Raw genomic sequence first — 22,831 nt, 5'->3', positions numbered from 1 at the left:
CTTCTACCTTCTGACGGATCATATCGGTCACTTCTGCCCCCCAGCCGATCACGCAAGGAAGGGCGCTGATAATCTGGGTCGTGCCGATTCCTGCTGATCGGTTCTGGCCTTCCATCCCTGGAACGAGACCTGGTGAACAGCCGATTGCCTCGATAGGGACCGTTGCACTCTGGGCAAGTATCGGCTGATGGTAGCCTGAGGTTATTTTCCCAGCAATGGATGAAGAATGGGCATCTCCAGTGCTCCTCATGCCGACGCATCGCTTCCTCTCGGGACCTCGAACGTTCATGTTGGCGTTGGTACTTTTGGAGCAGGAACTGGGAGGTAATACGTGGTCTATCAGACTCACCGTCATCGTCCTCCATTCGTCGTTTCCCTTTTACGTCTTCGGGCGTAACTTGATTTCTAGGATCGACAGAGCCACTCCTTTTTGTCGATTCGGACGTCAGCACTTTTGTTTGGAGGGGATTCTTACCCGTATCCACCATGTTGGTAGGAAAAGGGTGTTGATCAATCTTCATTGGTTTGGCCGGTTTTGCCGGCACTTCAAATTTGAGTCTGCCCTGCTCAATGGCCGACTGTATTTGTTGTCTGAAGATTTTGCACTCGTTGGTATCATGTGATGTGGCATTGTGCCACTTGCAATACTTCATCTTCTTCAATTGTTCGGCAGAGGGTATTGTATGGTAAGGCGAGAGTTTAATCTGCCCTTCCTGGAGTAGAAGATCGAAGATTTTGTCAGCTTTAGTTGTATCGAAACCAAATGCTTCCGGCTCCTTCTTGCCGAACGGGCACGATATCGGCTTCTTTCCCTTAATCCACTCTGCAAGTCCGATTTCGGCATCTTCCTCATCTTCTAATTCTTCCAGGAATGCCACTTTCTTCTGAAAATTCCTTCTTGAATCGAATGTACGCACCTCTTGCCCGGACAATCGGTGGACAATCTGGCTCAGGCTCTCGAACTCTTGTGAAGCATATTTTTCTTTAATGTGTGGCAGCAGGCCTTGGAAAGCTATATCGGCCAATTGTGCATCGGTTAAAGCCAGGGAGTAGCATTTGTTTCTGATTTCCCGAAACCTCTGTATGTACGAGGGTATCGGCTCATCACTTCTTTGCCGGAGGCTAGTCAAATCAGACAGCTTCATTTCGTGGACCCCAGCATAGAAGTACTTGTGGAACTGCCTTTCTAGATCGGCCCATGTGATAATTGAGTTTGGTGGCAAAGTGGTGAACCATTGGAAGGCCGATCCAGACAACTATGATTATTTGTGAAAACTATGTTCATTTGTGAGAGAACTATGTTTATTGTGAGAACTATGATTATTTGTGAAAACTATGTTCATTTGTGAGAGAACTATGTTTATTGTGAGACTTATGATTATTTGTTGAGAAATATGTAATATGTTATTTGCATTGAGTATGCGTGCATGGTCGTGGTCAATGTTTGCATTTTGGTAGTACGTTATTTGCATATACTAGTACAAGGGCTATTTCGTTCCATAGCACAATTCATTACGATTACTTACTTTGTTCATACATAGGGTAGAAAATTACTTACTATTGCTAGTACCACACTGTGTTGTAGTTACTTGGATAGTGTTGGCGCTAGAAATCGGTCAACCGAGTCCTAGCGACCGACACACGACCCGGGAGAATCTGCTTAACTCCTGTTCGGGTGAATGCCCTGGTGCGGTTCGCGCGGCGTGCCAGCCAATCTGACCTGTTGATTGGCAAGGAAGAACACGTGTCAGGTTCAGAAACTGCGATCGGCTAAGTTTCCGATCGAGAGAGTTTATCGGCGAATCGGCCGATTTACTGTGATAATGAAATCGGCTAGTAAACAGCACGATCCCCGTAGCCTTATAGACAGAAAAGTACTAAAGTAATCGGCACAAAGCTTATGATAACAGCACTAGGAAAAGATCTAATCGGCAATGAATGGATCTAACAACAGGAGGTAACGAAAGCCGATACTACCGATTCCTAGCGGGATAACTAGTGATAAAAACTAGGAAAACAGGTAAAAACCTATGAATCTAGTTGATGTTGATAACTGATGAATAAATCTAAACGAAACAACAGCGATGCGCCAGAAGTTAAAGCTTAGATATTACTCGATAAACGGAACTTACAGAATCGGCCGGAGATCAAGATGATGCAGCCCTGCCAACCCGCACGAACTCGTGAGAAGAAAAAGTGATGGCGAAGTCGCCTGCTCGAAAGTAAGTACGAAGAAGAAAATAACTTGTTGTATTGATTGATTGTTGTGTTTACAGATTTACAAAGGTAGCTATTTATAGCCCCGTACAAATAATCTTCTTAACCGACTAGAACTCTATCTCTAATTCAAACAGAAAACAAGTATCTACAAGCACAATCCGTGCTAAACTAACTACCCCACGCTTCGCGGGCTGAACTCCACCTTATCCCTTCATCTTTCCAAGCCCATACAGGCCCACCTTAGTCCACCTTCCTGATCGGCCGATTTCTTATCGGCAAAGGATTGCCGATTGGGAATCCGGCGCATTCACCCTGAAGCGAAGTAAGAGCTACTGACCGATTCCGCACTATAGCACCTTTTGACCGATTCCCATCCGTATTTCTTCGACTTCTTTCCTCCTTGGCGCCGATTCAACTGATGACAAAATCCGGCGTCAACAGATAGTTTCATGATATTATTGGAAACCTGCAAGTCAACAAGTGTGTGTGATTTAGCAGTTGTGATGTCATACAGAAGGTACCCTTGCTTTGAGAAAAATAGAGTAAACACCAAGGCAGTCCTTGTTTTCTTTCTTAATCAACGACCAACTTTGAAAATTTATAATTTAGACATGAGCAACTGAATTGTGTAAATTGAAGTGTATCCTCTAACTTTTTCTTTGTTCACTTTTAGGTTTATTGTTTTCCTATAATACCTTTGCAACAGTACCTATTGATTTCAAAGGCATATGTACAACAGCTTGAGAGCAGTAAGGTATAGACGTATGTACATCAGCTTGAGAGCAGTAAGGTATGGACGTGGAACTATAGCGTTGCCGTGCCACTCTGCCTGGCGCGGCAAGGCTGAGCTGCCGCACAAAGCGCAATAAACTTTCAGTAGGTCAGAGGGCCGCCGCGCCACTCTGGCTGGCGCAGCAAGCGCTGTCACGCCACTCCGACTGGCGCGGTAGGGCTGAGCTGCCGCGCAAAGCGCAATAAACTTTCAGTAGGTCAAGGGCCGCCGCTCCACTCTTGCTGGCGTGGCAGGGCTCTGCCGCCACTGTAGATGATTTGATTGTTTGTTTCATCAAATTGTTCCCTCTCTTCCCTTGTTTGCCTAAGCTGACCGAAGCCGACCAGTAGCAACATTAAGTGATATATTGACCTGCAAATGAGGAATATCTTTAGAAAAGACAATAGTGTTTTGAGATATCCAAACCAAGGTCCTGTTTTGGAAGTTAAAATCATTTACAGTGAATGTGAGATTTGCTTTGAAATTCGCTATCAGTAGAAAATCCTTTGTTCCAATAGGGATTTTTGTTTATTTGCCCTCTTTTTAAGTCCCAAAAGTGCATCGATACCTTCCACATCTATATGTAAGCTAGCTAGCACTCTTACCTTCTCAGCAGCACTGAGTTCAAGTAAATGATACAAACCAGGAAGCACAAGTATGTAACCAAACAAACATAAACCATTACAAGAAACAAAACAGGAAATGTTTCACATACAGGGATAGAAATCCAAATAAAATCCAGCTAAGTCTTTTACACAGTTGACAATTGTAATAGCCTTGTACACACAGATAGCACGAATTGCAACATAGTATTATCGTCTTGTACACCTAGTGCAACACACTTGAGACATGCAAATTTCATTGGCGTGGCCGCCGCTGAACCGGAGGGCTAAAAGGATCTCTCAGGCGATGCTCCCTTCTTGGATGCGTGGGCAGCACATTGGCGCTGCCAACGTCGGTGTGGTCCTGGGAACGATGCTAGCGGGGCATCCAGGTATGAGCTGCAGGTTCCTACGAAAAAATTGAGAGGAAAGCATGAAGGTGCATGACTCTTTGGGAATTGAACTTAACAATCCAGAATAGAATTAGGGGAAACTGGTGAATCTACCTGGCTGGACTCTCCCTGCATCTAAGTCACAGGTGGAAAATCAAACATGCCGGACATCTCTAGTTTCTCACCATAGGTAGGGTCGTCATCCTCGGACTAGTTACCTTCAGAGTCCTCGCTTGCCTCAGGGGGCGTGGGTGCCTTGCCTCGTGACCTCTTGCTAGGACTTGCAGTAGTGGATGGTGATGCAGTCCTTGGGGGGGTCGCCAAGGGAGTCCTAGAGGTTCCACCGCTACTGTGGTGGATAGGAGTATGCCGTGATCTTGAAGAAATGCCCTAGCCATTGCCCCCGTGGTGCACATCTGTGGCTGACATGCAGTTCATCTTCATGGCCATTCGCCTGCAGCTTCTTCGAACCCTCTGCAATATGTAAGCAGCATAGATTCACCATTATGATATTGAGAGGGTTACAAAGGTAGTACGGACGTCAATGCAAACTAGGTTGTGCTTGTACCTCTGCGAATTGACGAAGCACACCATCACCGGATCCGACTGCACGCTCCAGGACCACGCCCACCTTGTTTGCAAGCCTTGCAAGCTGCTGTCCTTGTACGCATAGTTTTGATTTCATGATTTATCAATGTTACAGTACTGTGATTACATTCCTTCGGAATGGAATTAGACAAATTGGAATCTTACCATGTAGTCATGGAGAGGTGCACACTCAGGCTGTGTCCCATAGCATGTCACCGTGTCGTACTCGTCAAGTATGTTATCGGACGAGTCGGACGGTGCATCCTCAATGGGCACATTGCTCGAAGATGGCTTCACATACTGGCGGTGCTACAAGACCTTTGCAAGTGAATGCATTTGAGATGAACACTAGAATCCAAACTACGAAAGCTCATCAACTCTAGAAATAAATGGCTACTAAAGTGCTAAGTAACACAGATCTGATATAAATGACATTTTGAGTAGGAAATTGTGTTGATTGTACACAAGAAACTGAAATGGTGTTTTTCATCACCTTTTTCAGGTTAAAACTTAATATCAGCTGAGAATTAGATATAGTAATATTTAGGGACAGACTTAGCATCAAGTCATAAGATTTTCAGAACGACTAGTCATATTTTCAACATCCAAGTCAATACAGGGCTTTGGCACACAAGAAAATAACAACCAGAGGAAGGAACGCATGTTAAGCACTATTGCGAGAAATTAGTAAGCATTGTTGAGAATAGTTTATACAAAAATGTTGCAATTCTCATGCTAAGATACCCATTCATCAGCATAAATTTTCACATTGGGGCATAATGAAATGGTATAGACTAGTACTACCAAATTAATCGACAAGAATCTATTATCTTTCGTCATAATGCCTGAACTGATGCAGTACCTGGTGCAGGTTGGTGAGGTGGTGGGCGTGGTGCTGCGAGTCGTACATGGCCTCAAGGAGCGGGTACGTTGGGGCCGTCATCCTAAAAAACAATAGACAACAGTTTTTAGTAAAAAGGTTCATTGTATGATAAGTACAGTAACAATGAAAATTTACTTTCAATAAATGCTATAATGATAACCATGCAAAATACGAGCAACGCGCCTACCCTCATGTTGGAAGAACGCGGCCTATTATTCTTCGCCTTAGATTTTTTATTGCGGCATGTGCAATTCTTAATGATCTTGTGGCACTTCGAGCAACGATTTTCTGACTTGTCCACATCAAAATCACTATTTTCATAATTTGCAGAAAGCCTCCCTTGCGACATGTCCATGTCACCTCTCAAACGCTTCTTCTGCATCCTTCCTACTTTATTTCTCATCAAATTGGGGTTGGGCACATACTCTACCCCTTCATATGGCAGCCATTGTGACGGATCAAGGTAAGGTTGAAAGCTAGATTCCCATATTCTAACGGGGTGCTCCCTAGAGTACAACGGTGACATGTACAAGGGGCTTTCATAGTTAAGACCTCTTGCCTTGCAAGCTGTAATGAAGTGTGAACATGGAAGGTGCAACAATTGAGGAATGTTGCAGGTGCACGAAAATTCATTCAGATCCACTCTGTAGTGTTGGCCTCCATAGATCTCACCCCCAACGTTAGTAGTACCGGAACCTCTGTAGAATATACCATTCTTTCTGGCCTGTACGGTTCTGATAAGTGGTGCACGGACCTAAGCTTAGCCCCTGATATAAATTCATCTGCAACCTTTCCAGTCCTATGACCTTCATCCAACATTGCACGTGCCTTTTTCCATCAGTCCACAAAGTAGGTGTTGCATTTTTCAAAGGAGTATTCAATAATTCCAGAAACGGACCTACTTCGGATGCCTTTAAAAATAGCGTTTAGTGATTCCGAGTAGTTCGTGGTCATAATACCCCAACGCATCCCTGCCTCATCCAAAGCCTGCGCCCATTTGTCCTTATCCTTCATCTCACCCTTCAACCATTCTTTTGCGTCATCATTCAAGTCCTTCACTAGATCTTGTAACTTCTCATTCAATTCTATCTCCGTATTTACTTTGCATAAAGTCTTCAATTTTCCAATCACGTGGTCATTCTTTTGCTGACGCGACATGTTGGCGGCAAAGTGCCTCGTGCACCACCTATGCACAAGCGGTGGAAACCCATCCATGTGGTCATTCACAAAATTTAGGAGCCCATGGTGCCTATCCGAGATCATACATACTTGGCCTGAAGGTCCAAGTACATGTCGCCAAACCAGTTTCATAAACCATGACCAACTCTCATTGTTCTCACTCTCGGCCAAGGCAAAAGCAAGAGGAACAAGCTTCTATTTTGGATCGACACCAACTGGCATCAGTAGTGTACCCTTATACTTCCTGGTAAAGAATGTACCATCCACAAGTATCACAGGACGACAATGTTGAAATGCCACACTACATTGAGGGAAGCACCAAAATACCCTTTGGAGCACGTGCTTGAAAACTCCATTGTCAGGATGCATCATGCCGCATGAGTCAGTGAACCATATAACCCCAGGATTGTAGTAAGTCATAGCTGTGAGTACCCTAGGAACCATGCAATACGACTCCTTCCAGTCCCCCCAAAGCAGGGCACTGGCGTGTTGCTTCACTCGCCAGGCCTTTGAATACTTGACACGGTATCCACTAAAGGCGAAGCTGGACTCCATGAGGGATGGCACCAATGTCTCGCTGTCTTTACGGATAATGCCTAGGATACGCCACCCAAGGTACTTTGCTGTGCACTGGATGTGCACTCGCTTCAGCTGTGAAGAACGACAAGTATGCGGTTGCACAACATTTGAAATTCTCCATTGTCCGGTGCTTGTAATTAGCCAAGACTATACACGCCAATGGCATCCTTGCTTGCACATCACATTGTACCTTAAGTTCTTGTCAGAGTGAACTATGCTGAAAGGTCTATGTAACCTCACTGCGTAGTCAGCCAAGAAAAACTTGAGCTCCTCAAGACTTTTGAACTTCATTCCCTTCTTAATCACTGGACTCTCACTAGAGGGTATCCCTTCAGAATTCACCATACTAGATTCACATATGACTTTGTGGACCATGCTTATGTCCTCATCATTGGGAACGGATGGCAGTTTGACATCACGTTCTTTCAACAACCGCAACTCGTTCTGGGTGTAAGAAAAGCATTCGTCCATACGACCAATGACTTCTACATCATATTGTGACTCCTCATCCTCATTTTCATGCCCACCACTCTGAGATAGTGACTCCTCCTCTCCCTCGACATCTTCTACCCCATCATCCTCGAATTCACTATCTTCCGAACCCATAGATATGTCATCATAATCTATATTTGCTTCATCCTTCTCAAAAGTGTCATTGGGAAAATCATCATTGGTAATGGCCAAGTCAAAAGTAGATTCTATTTCACCTAACACGTGCTGCAAAATTTCTGACTCTTGGGTACCATTACGATTCACTACCGCCACTTCATCCCTCAAGACAACATTTGGGCCAGGCATACAAACAATTTCAACTACAACCTCCAAGCATGCAACATTTGCTTCATGAACTACATCCTTATAGTGCTTCCAATTTGAATCGGATGCCAAGTTCATGAGAACATAATGAGCTTTAGCTTTCCCACAATCAAAATGGCCTCTCAATGTCATCTCATCCACTCTACATCCATACTTCCTCTTTGCACGGTCAACAAAATCAGTAAAAGTTGGAGGACCATCAAAGAATTTAACTGCCTCATTCATATTCTCTAACTCCCCATTTTATTTCACAATACCACCATCAAAAAAATGAACTAAACGATCCATCTACAAAATACAAACACTTCACCATGTCATGTATACTACACATTGCATATATTGGACATTTCAATTGGACACATTTCACATATTGGACATATTGCAAAAAAAAAACTACCCATGTCATCTACACTACACAATTGGATGAATATCTATCTAAATCGAAGCATTCAACAAGTTCTACACGTCAATATCATGGGCAGAGACTATTGCGTATGAACTACGCATCATCTAACACATAACAACATTGCATTTCATCCAAATTTGAAATCATTAACCGAACCCTAGGTCACCTAAACATCCTCCGATATACCAAATGCAACGGTAGAACAAGGAAAAAAGTTGGGAGATACCTTCCACACGACGCGGTGATGAATTCCCACTACTTTCCACAAAGCAAACCGCCGGATTTGGGGGATTTAAGGGTGGGGCAGTGGCCGGCGGCGTGGAACAAGGTTGGGCGCGGGTGGTTTCTAGAGGAGAAGGAAGAGAGGAAGGAGGAAGGAGGGAGCCGGCGTGCGTCTGTAGGAGAGGAGTTGCCGCGTCAGGCGGGCTGGCGCGGCAACCGCCACCCCACGTCAACGACACGCTAGCCCGCCTCCCACGCTGCGCCAGCGTGGCGGCCTCCGCCGCGCCAGTGCAAGTGGCGCGGCAGAGGCTTCCGGCCACGCCAAGCGCGCTAGCATGGGCAAAAGGGTCACCAGTGCAAATAAACTTCCGGACAGGTTATTTTTAAAAATTTATGGTTAAAAATAAAAAAAAGGCCGTCCGGGAGCTCCGACCCGACGAGGTACATCGACATGCGGATGATTAGGCCCAGTGCGAACGACGGTAGCCCGACGGACATGTACTCCTCCATGGGCGACACGTGCCCGGTCATCCTCCACTCCGCCTCGCCATCATCGCCCTCACCATCTCTGCTCACTGCATAGCCACATCACATGCATCGATCGATCAGCTCACTGGAGACACAGCACTGGACTGGAGCTGAAATGGTGGTCGGTGGAGGGACTCACGAGCTCAGTGATGTGGCTGATGATGCTGCGGTTCTGCACTGCTGCCGCCATGGCTCCGATCTCATTGCTCGTGTTGTAGACAGCGCGGAAGAGGATCTCCATGCACTCGGAGCAGAAGCCGGCTTCTTCGTGCGTCTCCCACCTGCCACAGGAGACATGCACCGGTCAATGGCAAGGTAATTAATGGTGGATTAGTTAGATCAACTAACTACTCCCTCTATCCCAAATTATAAGTCATTCTATATTCATAGATCTTGTCATGCACCTAGATATATATCAGGTCTAGATGTATAGTAAAGTGTATGAATCTAAAAAGCCAAAACTGTTGGACTTACTCCTGTATGTGCAGGTGGGGACAGTGGTAGCTTTGGATGCAGCGAGTCTTCAGGCCGAGCGCTTCTTCAGGCTCTGAAGTAGGAGGTGGCGAGGAAGGTGCTCAGGTAGAGATCATGCACCAAGCATCTCGGTAGTGTTAGTTTAGCTGAAGAATAATTCATGCGATTGCATGTAGTCCTGTTTTATTCGGATCATAGCTAAGTTTTAGTGGTTTCCGTTCCTGTAATCACTGCTTGTATAAGTAGTGTATTGTTAGTTTTTTTAGATGAGAAAAACCAGAGTTCCTGTTTTCAGTTGTAATCTCATCAGAGGAAAATAGCTCTAACGTCTTAAATAAACCAGTTCCAAAATTCGCGTGTGTTCGTGTGTGTGTGTGAATTGGGTTTGTCACTGTGATCCTTGATTGCTAACATTTGGTATCAGGGCTTAGGTCAGTGCATGCCCAAGTTTCCCTGGTTCAACTCGATGTCCATCGTCACCGGTGCAGAAGGTTCCCACGGCGGCAGCGGCGAGTGGTATGTGTATCCGCAGCTCACTGCGACAAACTACACCAACTAGAAGATCCGAGTCAAGGCAATGATGGAGGACAAGGAGGTCTGGGAGGTGATCGAGCTGGTGGCCGGGACGGCCGTTGATGTCAGGAAGGACAAGAAGGCAAAGTCGCATTTGATCTGGTGCCTGCTGGAAGATCTTCGCATGCAGGTGGCAAACAAGAAAACGGCGAAGGAGATTTGGGACTGCCTCAAGACGAGGTTCGTCGGTGTTGATCGTGTTAGAGATGCACGACTACAGACGTTGAAGAGCGACTTCGACAACATGCGCATGAAGGAGGACGAGTCGGTGGATCAGTACGCCGGGAGACTATCGGCCATGTCGGTCAGGTACAGTAACCTGGGTGGTACTCTTGACAATGCTGCGCTCGTGAAGAAGTTGTTCGACACAGTTCCTGAGCATTTCATCACTGTCATCACCGGCATCGAGCAGTTCTTCAACCTCTCCAAGTTGGCGTTCGAGGAGGCGGTGGGCCGACTCAAGGCATTCAAGGAGCGAACGCGTCGTCCCACAGGGGGAGCGACTGCAGACGGGCAGCTCCTCCTCACGCAGGCGGAGTGGGAGGCGCGCTAGAAGAAAGCGGTTGGCGAGGGCTCCGGAAAGGGCAAGTCGCCGGACGCGAGTGCTCGTGGCCGAGGGCGCGGCCGCGGCACAGGCCGTGGGCGCGGCGGGCGCGGTGTGCATGGAAACTCGATGGCGAAGGAAGCGGTAGGCGGTGGCACGCATGACAGAAGTCACATCCAGTGTTTCAGCTGTCGAAACTACGGCCTCTACGCCAACCAATGCAAGGAGCCGAAGAAGGAAGAAGAGGCACTCCATGCCCGCACAGATGATGTGGAACAAGCACTTCTACTCGTGATGTCGGAGGAGCTGACGCCGCTCAAGCAGGTGCAAGGAGCGCAGCAGGAGGCTGTGTTCTTAACGGAGGAGAAAGTCTTCCCCGAGCTGTACTTGGTAGGAAGAGGCACGACCATCGGGAGAAGGTGGTACCTTGACAACGGTGCCAGCAACCACATGTCTGGCGATCGGGAGAAATTCCAGAAGCTGGATGAAGTAATCACCGGCAAGGTTAGGTTCGGTGATGGCTCCACTGTGCAAATTATGGGAAAGGGCTCAATTCTGTTTGATTGCAAGAATGGGGACCAGTGGGCTCCCCGAGATGTGTATTACATTCCGTGTTTGTGTAGCAATCTCATCAGTCTTGGATAGCTGACCGAGTTGGGTTACCGTGTGGTGCTGGATGGAGGTGAGCTTGAGGTGATTGAGAAATCGACAAGCCGGCTGATCATGAAGGTGCAGCGATCATCAAATAGGCTGTATCATATTGAGTTGACACGGGTGAGTCCTACTTGCCTGCTCAGGAAGATGGAGAATCCGACATGGATATGGCACGGTCGCCTCGGCCATGTCAACTTCAAGGCACTGAAACTCCTCGTCAACAAGCACATGGCGGCAGGTGTGCCGCTGATCTCGCATCCGGATCAGTTGTGCCACGGATGCTTGGTGGGAAAGCAGACGCGTGGAGCATTCCCTCAGAAGGTGCTGTATCGAGCGGAGGAGCTGCTCGAGCTGATTCATGTCGACCTCTATGGGCCGATCACCCCATCAACAAATGTTGGTAATAGGTACTTCATGTTACTCGTTGATGATTACTCAAGATGGATGCACGTGTATGTGTTGAAGAGTAAGGATCAGGCTTGTGCAGAGTTTGTGAAGTACAAGGCATTGGTAGAGAACTCATGTGGGCGGCGCATAAAGACGCTACGGTCTGATCGCGATGGCAAGTTCTTGAGTGCAGCGTTCGCGGAAGTGTGCGAGGAGGCAGGGATCCAGCGACACCTCACGGCACCCTACACGCCACAGTAAAATGGCGTTGTCGAGCGCAAAAACAGGACCGTGGTTGAGATGGCACGATCCATGTTGAAGAGCATGAACGTTCCAGGCAAGCTCTGGGGTGAGGCAGTACAGCACGCAGTTTACTTATTGAACCGTTTGCCGACGAAGGCAATGGGGGAGCGCACTCCATTTGAAGCATGGATAGGGAAGAAGCCTCACTTGGGACACCTGCGTGTGTTCGGTTGTTTGCCACATGCGAAGGTGGCGACTCCACACCTAAAGAAGCTCGACGACCGGAGTCAGCAGATCGTGTATCTCGGCGTCGAGGAAGGATGCAACGCACATCGTCTGCTTGATCCTCGCCAGGGCAAAGTCATTGTAAGTCAGGATGTAAAATTTGAAGAGAATGTACCATGGCAGTGGAATGGTGGTGCAGATGTGTGGGGATCGGTAGAGTTCCATAAAGAAGAAGGAATTGGAGCTATGACAAATCCACCTGTGCGGAGTACTAGTGAGGGGGTAGCAGCTGCAGGAAACATGCAGGGAGCAGCAACAGCAGATTCAGCTACCAGTGCTCCATTTTTCCTAGCAATCCAGATGGATTCAACACCATTGACAGCTGAAACCATCAGTCCAGTTCAAGAGTAGCTATCATCAGGGTCAATTGCAAGTGAAAATTCAGATGGGGAGCCTCACCGGTTTAGGAGTTTGGAAGATGTCTATCAGAGAACACAACAGGTGGCACTGAATTTTGATTCAGATGATGAAGAGCAGAACTCTGATCCAGATGTTGAAGCATTTCTGGCAGAGATGGAGGAGCCATCAAGCTTTGGAGAGGCAATAGGACATTCTGAGTGGGTTGCAGCAATGAACAATGAAATGGAATCAATAGAAAGAAATGGAACTTGGGAACTCACAACCTTACCAGCAGGGCAGAAACCCATTGGTTTGAAGTGGGTTTATAAACTGAAGAACTCAGAGGGAGAAGTGATCAAGTACAAAGCTAGAGTGGTTGCCAAGGGTTATGTGCAGCGTCAAGGAATAGATTTTGAAGAAGTATTCGCACCTGTTGCCAGAATGGATACAGTGCGTGTAATTCTTGTAGTAGCTGCACATAGGGGTTGGCAAGTGCATCACCTGGATGTCAAAACAGCCTTTCTGAATGGAGATGTGGAGGAAGAGGTGTATGTGGCTCAACCTGAGGGATATTCAGTTAAAGGTAAAGAGCAACATGTGTTGAAATTGAGCAAAACCCTTTATGGTTTGAGGCAGGCACCACGTGCTTGGAACATTAAGCTTGACAGGAGTCTAAAAAAGTTATGATTCAGAAGGTGTGCACAAGAGCAGGCCATGTACACAAGAGGTTAAGTGGGAACCGCAATCATTGTTGGTGTATATGTAGATGATCTCATTGTCATAGGAGCTGACTTAAGTGAGATTGTTGCATTCAAAAGACAAATGACAGCAGAGTTTGAAATGAGTGATTTGGGGTTACTTTCATTCTATCTTGGGATTGAAGTGTCACAGTAGGAAGGCAGTGTGACAATCAAGCAATCAACTTATGCCAGAAAGGTAGTGAAGCAGTTTGGAATGGAGAATTGTAACCCAACCAAGTATTCCATGGAACACAAAGCTCATGTACACAAAGATTCAGATGGTCAACCTGTGGATGTCACAAAGTACAGAAGAGTTGTTGGTTGTCTAAGATATCTACTCCATACTAGGCCAGATCTTTCATATGTAGTTGGGGTGGCCAGTAGGTATATGGAAAGGCCTACTGTCATGCATCAGAAGCTAGTGAAGCAAGTGCTCAGGTATCTCAAAGGTACCATTGACCTTGGGCTGGTGTATGTCCAAGGGACAGGAAGAGAGGTACTGACAATATACACAGACAGTGATTTGGGGGGAGATCTGGATGACAGGAAGAGCACACGAGGGATGGCATTTTATCTGAACAACAACCTAGTGTCATGGACTTCTCAGAAGCAGAAAACTGTGGCATTGTCATCCTGTGAAGCTGAGTTTATGGCAGCAGCAGCCGCCGCCTGTCAAGCATTGTGGCTGAAGTCAATGCTTGAAGAAATGACAGGAGAAAAGCAAGGGAGTGTGAAGCTATATGTTGACAATAATTCAGCAATTGCTTTGATGAAAAATCCTGTGTTCCATGGCCGAAGCAAACACATTGATATGAGGTATCAGCTCATATGAGATTATGTTTGCAGGGGTGACATCACAGTGCACTGGATTTGTACTGAAGAACAAAGGGCAGATGTGCTGACAAAAGCACTGACAGCAGGGAAGCTGCAGGCAATGAGGCACGTCAGAGATCTTAGCACATGTCAGGATTAGGGGGGAGATTGTTGGACTTAATCCTGTATGTGCAGGTGGGGACAGTGCTGACTTTGGATGCAGCGAGTCTTCAGGCCGAGCGCTTCTTCAGGCTCTGAAGCAGGAGGTGGCGAGGAAGGTGCTCAGGTGGAGATCATGAGCCAAGCATCTCGGTAGTGTTAGTTTAGTTGAAGAATAATTCATGCGGTTGCATGTAGTCCCGTTTTATTCGGATCGTAGCTAAGTTTTAGCAGTTTCCGTTCCTTTAATCACTGCTGGTATAAGTAGTGTATTGTTAGTTTTTTTTAGATGAGAAAAAGCAGAGTTCCTGTTCTCAATTGTAATCTCATCGGAGGAAAATAGCTCTGACGTCTGAAATAAACCAGTTCCAAAATTCGCGTGTGTTCGTGTGTGTGTGATTTGGGTTTGTCACTGTGATCCTTGATTGCTAACAAAAACAACCTACAATTAAAATGGAGGGAGTACATGTGTTATGCAGGTATATATGATTCAAGCGAGGTGTGGGTGAGTGCAGCACTACATGTCGATCAACGTGATGAGGTTCTCCAGCTCCTCCCTGGTCCCCACGACATCGAACAAGTCGTCGACTGCGGTCGTTAGCATGGTGTTCTTGCTCCACGCAATGCGAGCTTCGGATAGCTCGGAGGGGAATATGGTGGTGGAGGTAGACGTGAAGAGGGTGTGCATCGGCAATACTCTCGCGAACTCGAGCTCGTCCAGTCTCATCTCTTTCACCCAGCTGTGTATTGAAATAAATGTTAAGAGAGAAATTAAAGAACTGGAGGTTTATTGACAATGATAGGAGCGAGTTTCCTTAATTAATATATAGTACTATTATATTAGTACTGTAGTTTAAATGACAGATATGTGATGGACCTCTTGAGGTGCTGAAGCTAGCTCTTCTTAGTACACAGCCTGGGAGGAGTGGAAGCCATCGGCAGCCAGCGCTACAATTTCTTCATCTGCGTCACAAGCACTGATCCGATGGATCGACAGTTTGGAGTTTTCTCATAAATATATCAACTGAAGCTGTAAATTATAGATTCTCTAGCGCGATGAGAGATCTCACCGTTATCCTGATTTCAGCATCCGTAAGCCCCCTGGCTTGAAATGTTCAATGTTCCTCCTGTGCTCCAGCCGGTCTAGAGTGGCGTAGATGGGGAATTTCAGCACATGCTCCACCTGGAAATATACCATATGTATATGTAATTATGTATATGTATATGAAATAATGCACCATGGCATCCTGACATGACAGATTAAGTAGCAAGTACCTCAGCGGGGTCTACAGATCTTGATATCTTGTTAGAACACAGTTGTTATTGCTTCAGTAGTTTAGGTGTCCAAGAACCAATGTTTTGCAGCACCAACTCCTCCTCATGGATCTGAACCTCTGAAGCTTTGTACAATTCCAACAATACCTCGGTATCTTTCAGATGCCCTTGGACTGAATCATGGAAACTGGATTCTTCGCTAAATTAGGCCAGCCCATCTGCACAACTGTTCCAGAGGATGGTGATTCCGAATGTGGAGTTTAAGCAAAAACCTAAGCATTGCTTATCAGACGGGATGTCATATCCGTGCAAACGCAGGAGGCGGAAAGCCATTGCACATGTCGCAATGTCCAGCATTATCTCCTCGTCATTGGCCAGCCAGGACCTGCAAATTTGATTGCAGTCAATATATAGCAAATACTTATAGCAAACAAAAGCTCAGAAGGTTTCATCATAACTAATTTGTACCTGTATATCATGTCAAGTATGCTGTTTACTCCACTGGATAAGCTCGGGGAGATCCCCATCTTTTCCAAAGTGTCCACCATGCGAAGCCGGGAGTACACGTTCCGCGGATAAACAGTCGGCACTGCAAATGAGCATTGGCCAATGTTAATTAGAAACCTCTCTTTATCTGATTGTCATTCTTTCATGGGTAGTTTTCCATTGCACCTGAGCCGCCAAACTTGCTGATGAGCGAATCCAAGTAGTCGAGTGCTCTCCCGTTGTGGTTGTGGATGGCAACCGCGGCTGTGGTCGCCGGTGAGTTGAAGAAGGACCCGTTCTTCCTCTGGTACTGGAGCGTCTTCCGACCCCTGGACTTTGGGGTCGGACGAGTCGGAGCATCCCCCGACCCTAGGACTCGGGGTCGGACGAGTCGGAGATCGACCCTCAAAGGGTCAGGCGCATCCGACCCCAGGCTTGAGGTCGGACGAGGCGGAGTCCCAGGCGCACCCGACTCCAGGACGAAGGACTCAAGGTCGGACGAAGAGGAGTTCCATCCTCGCACGGGACCAAGAGTCCGTACCGCTCATTACCCCCTGTCTGGGGTGTCGGTACTATATATACTAGCACCCTTGCTAGGGTTTGGTACCGAGAGTCAGACCAAGAAAGAAGAGAGACAGAGAGATTCTCGTGTAAGCCGCCATAGGCGTGTAACCCCATACTCTTGATATAGTGAGATTGTTGCCGGCTGGTGCCCGTGGTTTTTCCCCTTCACATTGAAGGGGTTTTCCACGTAAATCGTGTGTCACCTTGCGGTTTGATTCTTTACTTCATATTCCATACGCCGTTCGTTCCTAACAAGTGGTACCAGAGCTTTGGTTGCTGTTTGGACTTTCATGTCGTCGTCGATGAAGTTTGATCTACCGCTGCTGAACTACGACACGCGGTTCTCGCTATGGCAAGTCAAGATGAGGGGAATTCTGGCGCAAACTCACGATTATGATGAGGCGCTGGATAGCTTCGGGAAGAAGACGAGGACCGCATGGACTCCAGAAGAGATCCGCAAGGATCAGAAGGCTCTCGCCTTAATACAGTTGCATCTTCATAATGATATTTTGCAGGAGTGTCTGAAAGAAAAAACTGCTGCAGAACTATGGCTGAAACTGGAATCGATCTGTATGTCCAAGGATCTAACCAGTAAGATGCAGATGAAGATGAAGCTGTTTACCCTGAAGATGAAGGAGGAAGATTCAGTGATGAGCCACATCACTGAGTTCAAGAAGATCGTCGCCGATCTAGTATCAATGGAGGTGAAGTATGAAGATGAGGACTTAGGTCTTTTACTGTTATGTTCTTTGCCAACTTCGTATGCAAATTTTCGTGACACCATACTCTTGAGCCGTGATGAACTAACCTTAAAGGAAGTTTATGAGGCTCTCCAATCAAGGGAGAAGATGAAAGGTATGGTGCAGAATGACAGGACGTCATCCTCCAGGGGCGATGCTTTGCTCGTAAGAGGAAGAACTGATAACAGATCCTCCAATGATGATGGAAGAAAAAGCTATGAAAGGAGAGGCCGTTCAAAGTCCAAGCCGCATGGTAATAAAAAATTCTGTGTTTATTGCAAGCTAACAAATCACAATGTTGAGGATTGCAGAAAAGTACAGAATAAGGAGAAGAAGAAAAACAAGTCGGCTGGTAAGGCCTCTGTTGCTGCTGCCGTGTCTGATGAAGAATCTGGAGACAGTCTGGTGGTATTTGCCGGTTGTGTTGCTGGTCATGATGAGTGGATTCTCGATACCGCATGTTCATTTCATATTTGCATTAACAGAAATTGGTTTAGCTCTTATAAGTCTATGCCGAAAGGAGATGTTGTGCGGATGGGAGATAATACCCCGTGTGATATTGAGGGGATTGGATCGGTTCAGATCAAGACTCATGATGGCATGACACGCACTCTGAAAAACGTCAGGTACATACCAGGAATGTCCAGAAATCTTATTTCATTGAGCACACTTGATGCAAAAGGCTACAAATATTCTGGTTCGGATGGTGTTCTGAAGGTATCAAAAGGTAATCTCATCTGCTTAAAGGGTGATCTCAATTCTGCAAAGTTATATGTCCTTAGAGGGTGTACTTTAACTGGTTCTGACTCCGCTGTTGCTGCTGTTACAAATGAGGAACCTAGTAAAACTAACCTTTGGCATATGCGTCTGGGACATATGAGTCACCTTGGTATGGCCGAATTGATGAGAAGTAACCTACTGGATGGCTGCATTTCGAGTAAAATGAAGTTTTGTGAGCACTGTGTTTTCGGGAAGCATAAAAGGGTACGTTTCAACACTTCAGTTCACACCACTAAAGGTACTCTAGATTATATTCATGCTGATTTATGGGGACCTTCCCGTAAGCCCTCGCTTGGTGGTGCTCGTTACATGCTCACAATTATTGATGATTACTCTAGAAGAGTGTGGCCTTATTTTCTGAAACAGAAAGATGATACCTTTGCCGCCTTTAAGGACTGGAAGGTCATGATTGAAAGGCAAACTGAAAGGAAGGTGAAATTGCTTCGCACTGATAATGGTGGAGAATTTTGTTCGCGTGAATTTAATGATTATTGCAGATCAGAAGGCATTGTAAGGCATCACACCATACCCCATACTCCACAACAACAGAATGGTGTGGCCGAACGCATGAACAGATCCATCATATCCAAGGCCCGTTGCATGCTGTCTAATGCCAAGATGAGCAAGCGTTTTTGGGCTGAAGCTGCTAATACTGCCTGTTACTTGATCAACAGGTCGCCTTCTATTCCACTAAATAAAAGAACTCCCATTGAGGTATGGTCTGGAACGCCTGCTGATTACTCACAGTTGAAAGTTTTTGGATGCACTGCATATGCTCATGTTGATAATGGAAAATTGGAGCCTAGAGCTGTTAAATGTCTTTTCCTTGGTTATGGTTCGGGTGTCAAAGGCTATAAATTGTGGAACCCGGAAACAGGAAAGACCTTTATGAGCAGAAGTGTTATTTTCAATGAATCTGTGATGTTTACCGATAGCTTGCCCTCAGATCAAGTTCCAGACAAAGACCTGCAGCGTATGCGCATGCAGGTGGAGCAAGCTCGCGATGATACTGATAACCCCGACCCCTTGGCTTCGGGGTCGGATGCGCCAGACCCCTTGGCTCCGGGGTCGGCTGTCTCTGATGCGCCAGACCCCTTGGCTCAGGGGTCGGCCGATGCTCAAGCGCCAGACCCCTTGGCTCCGGGGTCGGATGTTGCTGATGCGCCAGACCCCTCAGCCTCGGGGTCGGCTGATGCTCATGATGATGTCCAGCAAACTCCAGAGGAGGATCTACCCATTGCTAAACGCAAGTCCAAAAGGACTGTTGTCCCTCCTAACCGTCTTATTGAAGAATGTAATTTGTCTTACCATGCTTTGAGTTGTGCTGAACAGGTGGAGAATGTTCATGAGCCAGCAACCTATAAAGAAGCCATTCATTGTGATGATACTGCAAACTGGATTTCGGCTATGCATGAGGAGATGCAATCTCTTGAGAAGAACAGTACATGGGAACTTGTACCTTTGCCTAAGAATAAGAAGGCCATCCGCTGCAAATGGATCTTCAAAAGAAAGGAGGGTTTATCTCCAAGAGAGCCTCCAAAGTATAAGGCAAGGTTAGTTGCAAAAGGCTACAGCCAAATTCCGGGTGTTGACTACAATGATGTTTTCTCTCCAGTAGTAAAACACAGTTCAATCCGCACTTTCCTTAGTGTTGTTGCTTCACATGATCTTGAGCTTGAGCAGTTAGATGTGAAGACTGCGTTTTTGCATGGAGAGCTCGAGGAGGACATATACATGGACCAACCAGACGGTTTCATGGTGCCTGGCAAGGAGAAATATGTGTGCAAGTTGAAAAGATCCTTGTATGGTTTAAAACAGTCCCCTCGACAGTGGAACAAGAGGTTTGATTCATTTATGTTATCACACAGTTTTAAAAGATCTAAGTATGATAGCTGTGTTTACATCAAGCATGTTAATGGATCACCTATATACTTGCTGATATACGTTGATGATATGCTGATTGCGGCCAAGAGCAAGACTGAAATAAATAAGTTAAAGAAGCTATTGAGTAGCGGGTTTGATATGAAAGATCTTGGCAGTGCTAAGAAAATTCTTGGTATGGAAATTAGGAGAGACCGAAATTCTGGTTTGCTCTTCCTTAGTCAACAGAATTATATCAAGAAAGTTCTTCAGCGTTTCAACATGCAAGATGCTAAGGCTGTAAGTACTCCTATTGCACCTCACTTCAAGTTGTCAGCTGCTCAGTGTCCTAGTACAGATGCAGAGGTCAAAGACATGTCAAAGATTCCTTATTCTAGTGCTGTTGGGTCCTTGATGTATGCCATGGTTTGCTCTCGCCCAGATTTGTCATATGCTATGAGTCTTGTTAGTAGATATATGTCTAATCCCGGCAAAGAACATTGGAGGGCAGTTCAATGGATTTTCAGATACCTCAAAGGCACAGCAAATTCCTGTTTAAAGTTTGGAAGAACTGATGAGGGTCTTGTTGGCTATGTGGACTCAGACTATGCTGCTGATCTGGACAGGCGAAGATCACTCACAGGCTATGTGTTTACTGTTGGCAGTTGTGCTGTGAGTTGGAAGGCTACTTTACAGTCGGTTGTTGCTTTGTCTACTACTGAAGCAGAATACATGGCGATTTGTGAAGCGTGCAAAGAATTGATCTGGCTGAAAGGTTTGTACGCCGAGCTTTGTGGATTTGAAGCTTGCATAAGTTTGCACTGTGACAGCCAAAGTGCAATTTACCTCACTAAAGATTAAATGTTCCATGAAAGAACCAAGCACATTGACATCAAGTATCATTTTGTGCGTGATGTGATCGAAGAAGGTAAGCTGAAGGTATGCAAGATCAGTACGCATGATAATCCTACTGATATGATGACAAAGCCTATTCCTATTACTAAGTTTGAGCTATGCTCGAGCTTAGTCGGTTTAATTGGATAGTCCAAGAGACTATTGTTGGCACCAGTGGTTTTCTTGTCTTTGTTCTGTTCAGGATGAAGGGTTGATGATACAAGATGAATTTGTCTCAAGTGGAGTTTGTTGGAGTTGTTCCAAATTCACTCCAGGATAAAGGCCGACCTTCCCGATCCTTTACACTCAGGGTCGGGCGAGGCGGAGAATCTCCCGACCCCGGGACTCGGGGCCGGGCGAGGCGGAGCGTCTTCCGACCCCTGGACTTTGGGGTCGGACGAGTCGGAGCATCCCCCGACCCTAGGACTCGGGGTCGGACGAGTCGGAGATCGACCCTCAAAGGGTCAGGCGCATCCGACCCCAGGCTTGAGGTCGGACGAGGCGGAGTCCCAGGCGCACCCGACTCCAGGACGAAGGACTCAAGGTCGGACGAAGAGGAGTTCCATCCTCGCACGGGACCAAGAGTCCGTACCGCTCATTACCCCCTGTCTGGGGTGTCGGTACTATATATACTAGCACCCTTGCTAGGGTTTGGTACCGAGAGTCAGACCAAGAAAGAAGAGAGACAGAGAGATTCTCGTGTAAGCCGCCATAGGCGTGTAACCCCATACTCTTGATATAGTGAGATTGTTGCCGGCTGGTGCCCGTGGTTTTTCCCCTTCACATTGAAGGGATTTTCCACGTAAATCGTGTGTCACCTTGCGGTTTGATTCTTTACTTCATATTCCATACGCCGTTCGTTCCTAACATGGTACACCATCGCCTGATCCCAGTCTAGCGAGCTCCCCAAACCTTCCGCTACACAGGCCATGAAAGCTTTACTTCCAGAAGCCATGCTGTAGACGTTGAGTTGGCCAACACAAAGTTAATGTAATTAAAGCAGCGGTTCAACGACAGAGATAAATGGGCAATGAGAATTCTGAGTAAACATAGATAAACCTTTTTAGCTCCATGTCACGCAGTCGGAGGATGGCGTCAACGTCAGCTAGGGTCAGAGGTATCTCCAGACCCATACCGAGGCCTCGCGTGAGCATGCCGGGGAAGATGACATTGAACCCTGCCGGCGCGTCGCACCTGTCGTCCGTCACAAAGGACGAGTTGCGCCCGATGAAACGGAGGCCTGCAATGGCATTTTAGCATGAGGCGCCAAGTACCAGCACGTCACTGACGGCCCTGCTGGAAACGTGTCATTTCCAGGACCGATTACGACGTAGAAACCGGTCTATTGGAGAGCTTCTCTACATAGTGGGCAACAATGGTACGGTCCCATCCATCTATTCAAGGGCCACGAAAAATGTACCTTTTCTGACGAGCTCGTCGCCGACGCCCCACTTCCTGAGCGCGAGGACGCACGCCATCGTCGACGAGAGCGCGTCCTTGGCTACCGACGACTGGTCATCGGAGCCGCCCGGCCCCCACGACCCGTCGGCGCGCTGGTTCTGCAGGATCCAGTCCACGCACCGCGGGAAGCGGGATGCCTGATGGAGCCCGGCGCCGGTACCATGGCGACCCATGCCCTGTCGTACGACGACGACGACGATCACTCGGCGTTCAGGAGCTGGTCCCTGACGACCCTGTCCTCCAGCCGCAGCCTCTCCCCTTTTGTTGTGCTGTTGCTGCCGCTGCTACGCGTAGCGAGCAAGGCCCGTCGCGTCCGTAGGGGCAGTAACAGCTGAGGCTTGTGGCCAAGGAGGAGGGGTCGCTGAGGTGAGGC

At 46.9% G+C, this 22,831-nt stretch overlaps 1 pseudogene; it reads right to left on the bottom strand.

The window, feature by feature from the left end:
* Window positions 1-22,657, bottom strand: part of LOC101782532 — a 35,786-nt pseudogene extending 13,129 nt beyond the window's left edge.
* Between the last annotated feature and the right edge of the window lie 174 nt (window positions 22,658-22,831).

The sequence above is a fragment of the Setaria italica genome, chromosome III (genome assembly GCF_000263155.2).
Source record: "Setaria italica strain Yugu1 chromosome III, Setaria_italica_v2.0, whole genome shotgun sequence".
NCBI lineage: Eukaryota > Viridiplantae > Streptophyta > Magnoliopsida > Poales > Poaceae > Setaria > Setaria italica.
The sequence above is the reverse complement of the archived record's forward strand: the minus strand, read 5'-3'. Positions and strand labels throughout refer to the sequence as shown.